This window comes from Aulonocara sp. 'chitande type north' Nkhata Bay, linkage group LG12 (assembly GCF_057382095.1).
Source record: "Aulonocara sp. 'chitande type north' Nkhata Bay isolate Kocher_YH1m ecotype deep benthic linkage group LG12, A_spYH_male_GT1.1, whole genome shotgun sequence".
Taxonomy (NCBI): domain Eukaryota; kingdom Metazoa; phylum Chordata; class Actinopteri; order Cichliformes; family Cichlidae; genus Aulonocara; species Aulonocara sp. 'chitande type north' Nkhata Bay.
In genome coordinates, this window is record NC_141355.1 from 8385007 (window position 1) to 8395536 (window position 10530).

A 10530-nucleotide genomic window follows, 5' to 3' on the forward strand; every position below is an offset into this window, starting at 1 on the left:
CTCTCTGTTGTCTTTGTTGACAGCAATGAAGGTGGTGAAAGAACTGCTCACTCCTGATTGGACACTGAGCTGCACCACCTTCTCCTTCACTCCTCCATCTTGCTGTCCTCTGAGCTCTCTCTCCTTCATCTCCAGGGAACGAAACAGAGTGCAAGCACCCAACCTGTGGACTGTTAATCTGCAGACAAGGAAGAAAACATTTACAGTTCTAATGTTTCCTATTTTTGCTACATTTGTGCATCACTGACTTTTCTGTTTTTCTGTACTGAGGGTGCATTCTTTTTATATTAGAATTAGTAGAGTTACAGAGGGTATATAGAGTGTGAACATAAAATAAGAGCTTGATTAGGCTGTAGAAACGGATGAAAATCCAGTAAAGTGAAGAGTGTGTGTGTGTGTGTGTGTGTGTGTGTGTGTCTGGCAGGAAGTGAAGCAGGAAGTCTGAATATAGCTTGTGAGCTTGTGAGAGACGTTTCAAAAGGAAAACAGAGGAATTAGAGAGTGAAAGTGCTAAGAAATAGTAATGAAAATGATATTAAATAAATGTCTTAGTGTGTTAATACAGGTGCCCATGGACTTGGCTCAACCTCAGATGAGTACAGCGGCAAAATGATAGATTAACATAATTGGAACGAAAAACAGGCCAGGCTTTGGCTGAAATTTTACAGCTTCACCTCTCATCCTGCCCTTATCCTGAGAAGAAGCTTAAAGGACAGTCAATCTCCTGATGAAGACAGAAAACAGACAGAACAACACCGTAGATTTGAAGAATTAACAGCAGGCAGAAGACAGTACAACTGACCTAAAACACTGAAGGGTCCAGCAGCATGTATGTTAATGGAACATGTGCTCTGAATTACAAGCTGGAAAGTGTACCAGTGACATGACTGTGTGAAAGCACTGCATTGGACTGTCTGAGTTCATATTTGCCATGCTGGGAGTTAACCGCCAAGAAAAGACTGAAAAGATGAAGAGAGAATGAACAGAGAAGAAGAAACGGCTGATTTGGGCCTGTGTTTGATTTGGGAGGCCACACAGGAAGCTGTGAGAAGAGGGGACGAGGACCGGTGAGAGGTGAAGGCTGGACGTGTTCAAGTGAAAGTATAGGAAAATTGGGTTGAAAATTGAGGCTGAACTTGTGGGGTTTAGAAATGTCCAGAGCATCGCAACAGAAAGGTGAATTAAAAAAAAGAGAGAGAGCGGGATGAAGAAATAAATAAACTAATAATACATAAATGAATAGAAAAATCTTTTGTATATGGCGAGGTGCTGTGGGCACCTAAGTCTTTGATAGTGTAGAATTTTCAAGTCAATACCATGGTTGCATCTACTGAAAATCTCTGTGAAGCTTAAATCTCAATGACCTTGACTTCAAGGTCAGAGGTCAACTTTTCTGAAAATCAGAGGAGTTTCACATTCATAACACAGGTATGTCTACTAGGAGGCTGAAGGGTAGCTCTATATATTTATAAACAATCAAAAACAACAATTATTACGCAATTTATTTCCAATTTGTATGGAATTTATTTCTGTAAAGGTGGTGTTTTAGGTCTGATTGAAGGACTGATGTGATGGTAAGGTGTCCACTGCTGCGCTTTGAAGATTGGTAGGCTTTTTTTTTTTAATTTTCACAAGAATTGCTACTTCCCCTAGAGTTTTGGCCACTCCAACAATCAGAAGATTTCCCTATGAGCAAGCATTTAGCGACAGTGGGAAGGAAAAACTCCCTTTAAAAAGGAAGAAACCTTCAACAGAGCCAGGCTCAGGAAGGGACAGCCCTCTGCCACGACTGGTTGGGGTGGGGGGAGTGAAAATTAAAAAAAAAGAAGCCAAAGTGATCATTTTTGGAGCAGCTTAATTAATTTTTGCATTGTAATTTGCTGTTAATGTCATTTTCCAACCCCAGTTTGTATTTTTATCACTTTTGTCCAGGGTGGAAGATGCCATGCTGGAGACTGATTCAGTATGGTCTTTCAATGTTGATACATGGGAACCTTTTAGAGAGGCCAGGGCTGAAAAAGGGATGCCGGAGAACCTGAGAGGGTGTTATCCGCTGGTGTGCATCCAAGGCCAACATCTGTTTAATTAGGCTGACAAATAAGCGTTGGCCAGCTTCTGGTCCTCGTCTAAACATCATTAGCTGTTCAAGGTCATCCAGACGTGTAAGTATTATGTATCTTGTCTCCAGGGATTCATGTCCTGTCCCTGGAACAGAGCCTTTATATTGTTCTTCCGTCTTAAATGTCCAGCGCTGTTGCTTGTATTTGTCTCCAATGAAATAGTTTTCAGTGTACACGCCAGAGTCTAGCACATGATCTGGTGGCTGACCCTGAGTCTCTATGATGAATTTCAGATAATCATAGTCATTCTCCGAAGGGTAGAGTGGCAGCCCTGTAGCAAGCTCCACAGCCACCAGCCCCAGAGACCACATGTCACTTGCTTCATTGTAAGGAAGGCCAAGCATAACCTCAGGTGCACAGTAACCAACCGTCCCCACAAAGTCACCAGGTATCACTGCAGACGCAGGACATGCGAGGCCAAAGTCTATAAGTTTGACTTTGATGGGAGACTCATGGCGGTTTACAACCATGATGTTTCCAGGTTTGAGGTCAGCGTGCACTATTCCCACAGAACTCAGGTGGGACAGAGCATTTGTGATTTGACCTAAAATTGGCCTGACTTCGCTTATGGGGAGACCCTGTTTATTCCGGTCCCCTATGTAGTCCCACAGGCATTGATCAAGGAGTTCAAATTTCAGGCAAACCCGCTGTCCGTCGTGGAAAAAGCCGTTCCATTGAACAATGTTGGCGGCATCTGGATCCAACCTTCGCAGCTGCTCCAGGATGAAAATTTCCACATGTGCCTGTTGCAGAATATCAGGGTCGCTCTTGTTGACTTTAATGGCAACAGCTTGGTTGGTTGTTGTGTCGCGGCATTTGGCTACAATACCAAAGCCCCCTTCTCCGAGGAAAGCCTCTACCTTGTAGTGCTTTCCCAAAATGCTCCCTTTAACTAATTCAAGCTCATCTGAGCTGAATGATGGACTGGCTGATGTGTGGACGAATACTTGCTGAGAAAATTCAACCGAGTTTTGAAAACTGCAGTTGATTTTCTGTGATCTCTTGCTTTCCAAGTTTGAAGGGTGCTGAAAGACCACAGGGTTTTGTGATATTTCAGCACTCATGTCAATGCACAGGGAACTCTTAGGGCTGAAAAAGGGATGCCGGAGAACCTCCGAGGGTGTTATCCGCTGGTGTGCATCCAAGGCCAACATCTGTTTAATTAAGCTGACAAATAAGCGTTGGCCAGCTTCTGGTCCTCGTCTAAACATTATTATTTGTTCAAGGTCATCCAGACGCGTCAGTTTTATGCATCTTGTCTCCAGGGACTCATATCCTGTCTCATACTGAAATTGTTGGTCAGTCTTAAATGTCCAGCGCTGTTGCTTGTCTTTGTCTTCAATGAAATAGTCTTCAGTGTAGACGCCAGAGTCTAGAACATGATCTGGTGGCTGACCCTGAGTCTCTATGATGAATTTCAAAACATCATAGTCTTCATTTCCAGGGTAGAGTGGCAGCCCTGTAGCAAGCTCCACAGCTACCAGCCCCAGAGACCACATGTCAATTGCTTCATTGTAAGGAAGGCCAAGCATAACCTCAGGTGCACAATAACCAACCGTCCCCACACGGTCACCAGGCATCACTGCAGACGCAGGACATGCGAGGCCAAAGTCTATAAGTTTGACTTTGATGGGAGACTCATGGCGGTTTACAACCATGATGTTTCCAGGTTTGAGGTCAGCGTGCACCATTCCCACAGAACCCAGGTGGGACAGAGCATTTGTCAGTTGACCTAAAATTGGCCTGACTTCGCTTATGGGGAGACAGTGGTTTTTCCGGTCCCATATGTAGTCCCTCAGGCATTGATCAAGGAGTTCAAATTTCAGGCAAACCCGCTCTCCGTCGTGAAAAAAGCCGTCCCATTGAACAATGTTGGCGGCATCTGAATCCAACCTTCGCAGCTGCTCCAAGATGAAAATTTCCAATTTCGCCTGTTGCAGAATATCAGGGCGGCTCTTGTTCACTTTAATAGCCACAGCTCGGTTAGTCATGGTATCACGACATTTGGCTACAATACCAAAGCCCCCTTCTCCAAGGAAAGCCTCTACCTTGTAGTGCTTTCCCAAAATGCTCCCTTTAACTAATCCAAGCTCATTTGAGCTGAAGGATGGGTGAGCTGACATGGTGAAATGTGTCGGCTTGGTCGGTGAATTGCTAAGTAAAATTCTCTCAAAACTCTCCAAAAAGGGTTTGCTTGCTGTCAGGTCAAGGTCCGTTGAGCATTAAAGTTTAACAGAGCAAAGCTCCTACTTAAGGGTTTTTTCTCTCAGCAAGATGATGACATAACAAAGGATCTATGTCATCATCTTGTGATGTCACAAGATGTCACCTTTTTTCACAAGATGCATTCCATTTGGATCAAAGGCATTCTATTTTTTCAGTTGAAACACTAAAAAAAAACAATGTTTCAACAGGCCAGGCTGCATTTTCTGCTGCGACATCTCAACAGGAGATAATAAGATAAAGACAAGGAAGACTGGTGATCTATCCATATCAGCAACATCGGCAGGTTTCTAGTGCAGGAAGTAATAAATTCAGCCCTCGTGTTTGCACTACAGGTTGCTTTCATGAGTATTTCTGTTTTTGTGGTGGGGGAATTTTTCCTCGTTCCAACGATGTAAACAAAAACATTAATTGTGCTTTCCGCAATGACTAGTAATCATTTTGTCCTACTGTTCATTTACAGAACAGGAAAGGTTTTGTTTGGTTATGATTGTTTTGCAAGAAATGCTTCAATCACAGTGGGGTAGTCTTGATTAAAATGTTATATGAGAACTGTGGCACCATGTGTGACCAGATATTGGCATGTAGTCGTCGCCAGACTGTCATCAAAAGTGTGAAGTTTGGGACAGACTGGACAAAATACATTTTTAGAGATGAAAATCTTATGTCCAGTGATAAATGATCAAAATTCCACCACAAACATGGCTTTGACGAAGATGTCCCTTTCTGAAGTAACCCCAAAAAGTTCCTGAAGTAACCAAATGGAATTTAACCAGTGACCTCTCACTTTGCAGGCGAATGTGTAAACCAGCGATGCCTGGAAAACACTAAAACTGTGCCAAAATGTCATTTTACATTCAAAATGGCGGACTTCCAGACTTCCTCTTTGGATTGGGTTCACTGAATCTGTGTGTAATAAATGTCATACACGTATTTCAAGCTGTAAATAAGTTGTTAGAAGTTCATTAAAATTTCTTAAGTGGTGCTGTAGATCCATTTCCGCAGTGCCAGTCACTTTTTTAAAAAAAGTACATTTTGACCTGATGTGAAGAATGCAAAAAAATGTCATTAGTTTGGAAGCATGTTTGGTATATGATATACGTGCCTGACTAACAATAATTTATTATTACTATTACTACTGTTGTTGTTGTTGTACAATGGAGCCTTTCCCCTGTGAATGACCAGCTCCCAGCTAAAATGTGTATTTTGTGCCATTTATAAGGTCAGTGCTTTATCATACCTTAAACTGTGCAGGGTAAAAGCCTCAGTTGCTGGGAAAAGCACAGGTGTATTAGAGTTTTTCTGAATTGCTAAAACACTAAACCCCATTGTAAAAACTAAACTGTCAACTATGAAAACTCTTTCATCAAATCAGTCCCACTGTTGCCAAAATCTTAAACACTATTCAAAGCTCAGTCTCCCATTTAGCAAAACTCTAAACACAAAACACACTTAGCAGTGTGGTGCACCTGTTGTCGTGTGAAGGCTGTGTGCAGTAGTGATGTCTCCTGTGTGTCGAAGCTTTGAAGCGTGTGTCGGGTAATCTCGTGGTAGTTTTGTAAAGCGCGTATCGAGGCTTGCTTTGATTACGTATGCAGGAACTGGCTCGCCGGTTTGCACCAGATTCTAAATAAATTGGGCAGCAAAACACAGCTGATTCCCCGTCACATTGTGTTGTGGAATTGGATTACGTCCCAGTTACATACTTACTTGAACATTTCTCCTTCGATGGAACCAGCAAGGAAGAGAATATTTGTCTGACAACATTTAATCTCATCTCTCCTAATAAAGTATGCACACAGTAATAAATATCACAAATGATAAGTACCATAATATAAATCAACAACACCACAGATCTTATAATCTGATTTCTGTCTTTTAGTTTATTACAGTTTTTTCTGAATGCCTAAGCACATTTTTTGTAACTATTGGCTAATTTTGCAAAACTCTTCACACAAATAAGAAAACCTGTCACCCAATAATCAAAACATTGTAGTTCTCTTGCAAAAGCAAACACAGCTAGATTAACTCTTCACACCTTCGTAAAAATGGTGTTTCCGTATCAAACAGTACACACAAGCCATCATCTACTAAGCACACAATGCGCCAACTGCACACTGATGGTATGAATACAAAACACATCTGGCTTTTGCTTTCTCTGTGCACAAGGTAGGCTATGTCAGTTTGAGCTCATACTTCTGTCATAGATCCATAAGCATAGAGGGATCCAAACTTCAAGTACTGGTGTACTTGAAACACATCAAAACAAACACAAGTGTTCATTTCCAAGTATAGGATTATTTGCAATCGCCATAATGACTATATGGGTTACTTGGTCTGCAGTGAACATGCTTCCTCTGCCCCCAGCATCTGGTCATCTAGCAATTCTGTAAAGTAACAATTTCAGTATTTTTACATCAATGGTATTGGTGTGTTTCTCATTGGCATATGGCAGTGCTACAAATCTTTGTGCGAAGTGACTGTACTAACCGATTCTCATTTCAAGATGTCCTTATGGTACTTGCTACAGTGTAGCGGCTCGAGTTAGGCTGGACCCGTTGGCCAGCTACCCTCAGGGTCATTCCACGGTTGATTACATGGTTGATTACATGGTCCACTATTGTCATCAGCAATTCTATTTCTTACTCTTCCTACCCTTCCTCTCCCCCCTCCTCATCTTCCTCTCCCCCCTCCTCGTCTTCCTCTTGCTCCTCCTTGTCCTTGTCGTCCTCTTCATCCTACTTCTTCACCTCCACGTCCTCTTCCTCGGCCTCCTCTACTTCTCACTCTTTCTGCTCCCTCCATTGTACTCCGCACACACAGCTTACCTGTATTATAGTGCTTAGGCTGATTGCAAAGTGAACTAATTATCTAAAAAAGTTTTCACATGTGAAAGTGTGCCAGACAGTTGGCAAATTAGTGTTAATGATAGCCATACATGTGTATACTTTTGCTAGGAGTGTGTTGGAAATTTGGTAATTGAGTGTTGTGCAGTGAATTGTGCCTACAGTTTTGCAAAGTGTGTGTTACAAAATTGCAAACTGAGTGCAAAGCAGTTTATGTGCTTTTAGTTTTGCAAACTCAGTGAGTGGTTTTGCTATAAGTCTGAATAGTTTTAGAGATTGTGCTACAGGAATCACAGTTAGGGTTTAAGCATTCAGAAAAAACTGTAAGTTTAGAGGTTTACACATCACATCATTATAATCATTGAGCCTGTCTGACTTTAATCGTCCACTTGATGGCGCAGTAGAGCCAATGAATCGTCACAATGCTTCGAACCATGAGTCGACCAGTTGGATGGAAAGCTTCAGTTCATCACAAGGCTTCATCTCACCATCACTAATGAAAGCTCTTATAATTTGGCTGCTATTAGAGACCATTGATTTAGTCTCTCTTTGGTTACTACGTGGATCTTTTTTCAGACAAATTAATGAAAAAAAATATAATAAATGGAAAAACAGAGTACAAATGTGGACAGTTAACTGGATATTACAGCGCGATTTCAGTGCATAAATACATAAATACAGGTCTGAGACGTAAGTGGTGCAATATTGATAGAGCTCACATGACTCCGTCCTGTTCGTATCCCAGAAATCCACCAGGATTTTAGTGCCTCATATACTGCACAGGTCATTGGCACACCTGAGATTCAGGACGACATGCTAAGCAGTGCTGTGTCACCATCAATAATACACCATATTAATGCAAGGTACAATTACAGCTGGGCTCCGCCACATTTTATTTTAACAGAGGAAATAAAATATGCAGAGCTAGCTGAGTTGGTTGAAATTCAGTTGTTACTTTAAGAGAATTTCATACAAGAATAATTGAAGATAAAATAGGTTATTAAAGCTGTCATCATTGCTTCAGTGCCATATTCTCTCTGCTGTAACTCCGATTTGAAGAGGGCTTGTTTAGGCAACAACTCAGAGCACTATACGATCACTGCCGGTCACTTAGGTGATTTGTTATAAATGTGAAAACAGCTATGCAGGTTTAATGCAAGGAAGTCTTTACTCAGTGTTTGGCATGGGTCCCAAATGAAGGAGGGGTAGTCTGTCAGTCACTGCATTCCTCACCTGCATGGGAAACTTCCCAAACTGGAAGTTATCAGAAACATTGGAGACAATACTGAATCCACCAGAGACAGCTGGGACAGGTCCTAGTCATTACCATACAGAAAAGAACGGATTTATTTCAGTTCAGTTCAAATTAATAAGGTGAAGAAAAAACAGAGACTGCATCTTATGTGTTTTCTATTCTATTCTAGTAGTTTTAGAATCCAATAACTACACAAACAATCATGGCAGTGAGGTGTGGAGGGCCAGGAGTGACAAAATGAATGAATTAAATATGCCATTAATTATTGAATTAAATGTTTCATTATTTAATTAAATGCCCATTCACTTCACTAGTGTTTGTAGTTGTTGTTGAGAAATGCCCACTGAAAGAATGGCCACCAGGGCAAGTGCCTGTAATCGGATTACAGTAACTCGTTACTTGTAACGCATTACTGCCCATCTCTGTTGAGAACAAATAATGTAAATGAATAATAGTGTTCAAATTGTTCGTTAAAACTCTGCATATCTCAGAAAAACTAAAAAAAAATCAGCTTTCTTCACTCACTTCTTTACAATGCAGCCATTACAGTCTTCTTTGATTGGTCGCTGCAGGATTGCCATTCTTCTCATGTTTAGTTTTTTTTCCTATCAGTGCTTTAATTCTATGAAATAAATTTTTCAAAGTCACTTTTTGCTTTCACTAGCTTGTTTTTAGTGTCCCACTTTTGGATCTTCTGAACTCACTCTGATTAAAGTTGTCATTGTACTAATGTTATTCATGTGCAGCTGACTTCACAGCTGTGTGTGGGGTTTTTTTTTGCTTTTTTGCAACTTTTTGTGATATCTAAATGTTTAACCTGTTCAATAACATTATTACTATTCAGTGATTATTATATATGATTATCACTTGGCTACGTGAACATACATAAATCTGTTCAATCTCAGCGACACAAGCATGTCTTCATGCGCACACACAGTTTCTACTCCCATTCATTCAGGTTTATATTTACAACTTTTACAGGACGAATGGACAGCCATCACTTTAAGGAAAAACAAAGAGAGAGAGAGAGAGATTATAAGTTCAGGGCAGGTCAGTTTTTATAGAAATGCATAGATGTGTGTTGTACTTCCATCTGGCTTATTACTTTCTAATGCAGGGGAAAGACATTGGCAAAGAAACACCTACTACATAAATAGTTTGATTTGAAGTTGCTCTTTTGAGTCCTCTCTATTGACTCTGACATCCTGCTGTTAACAGTTTCATGGTATTGCTTTGTTTGCTTTAAACAAACCTCACAGGGTGGTAGAATATGTCTGCGGTGCAGAGGTCCTTGGATCGCCTCTCTGTTGTCTTTGTTGACAGCAATGAAGGTGGTGAAAGAACTGCTCACTCCTGATTGGACACTGAGCTGCACCACCTTCTCCTTCACTCCTCCATCTTGCTGTCCTCTGAGCTCTCTCTCCTTCATCTCCAGGGAACGAAACAGAGTGCAAGCACCCAACCTGTGGACTGTTAATCTGCAGACAAGGAAGAAAACATTTACAGTTCTAATGTTTCCTATTTTTGCTACATTTGTGCATCACTGACTTTTCTGTTTTTCTGTACTGAGGGTGCATTCTTTTTATATTAGAATTAGTAGAGTTACAGAGGGTATATAGAGTGTGAACATAAAATAAGAGCTTGATTAGGCTGTAGAAACGGATGAAAATCCAGTAAAGTGAAGAGTGTGTGTGTGTGTGTGTGTGTGTGTGTGTCTGGCAGGAAGTGAAGCAGGAAGTCTGAATATAGCTTGTGAGCTTGTGAGAGACGTTTCAAAAGGAAAACAGAGGAATTAGAGAGTGAAAGTGCTAAGAAATAGTAATGAAAATGATATTAAATAAATGTCTTAGTGTGTTAATACAGGTGCCCATGGACTTGGCTCAACCTCAGATGAGTACAGCGGCAAAATGATAGATTAACATAATTGGAACGAAAAACAGGCCAGGCTTTGGCTGAAATTTTACAGCTTCACCTCTCATCCTGCCCTTATCCTGAGAAGAAGCTTAAAGGACAGTCAATCTCCTGATGAAGACAGAAAACAGACAGAACAACACCGTAGATTTGAAGAATTAACAGCAGGCAGAAG

General features: G+C 41.0%; 1 pseudogene; it reads right to left on the reverse strand.

Annotated features, from left to right (window-relative positions):
• Window positions 1-788: 788 nt before the first annotated feature.
• LOC147316889 (uncharacterized) lies at window positions 789-4608 on the reverse strand (annotated as a pseudogene).
• Window positions 4609-10530: the final 5922 nt, after the last annotated feature.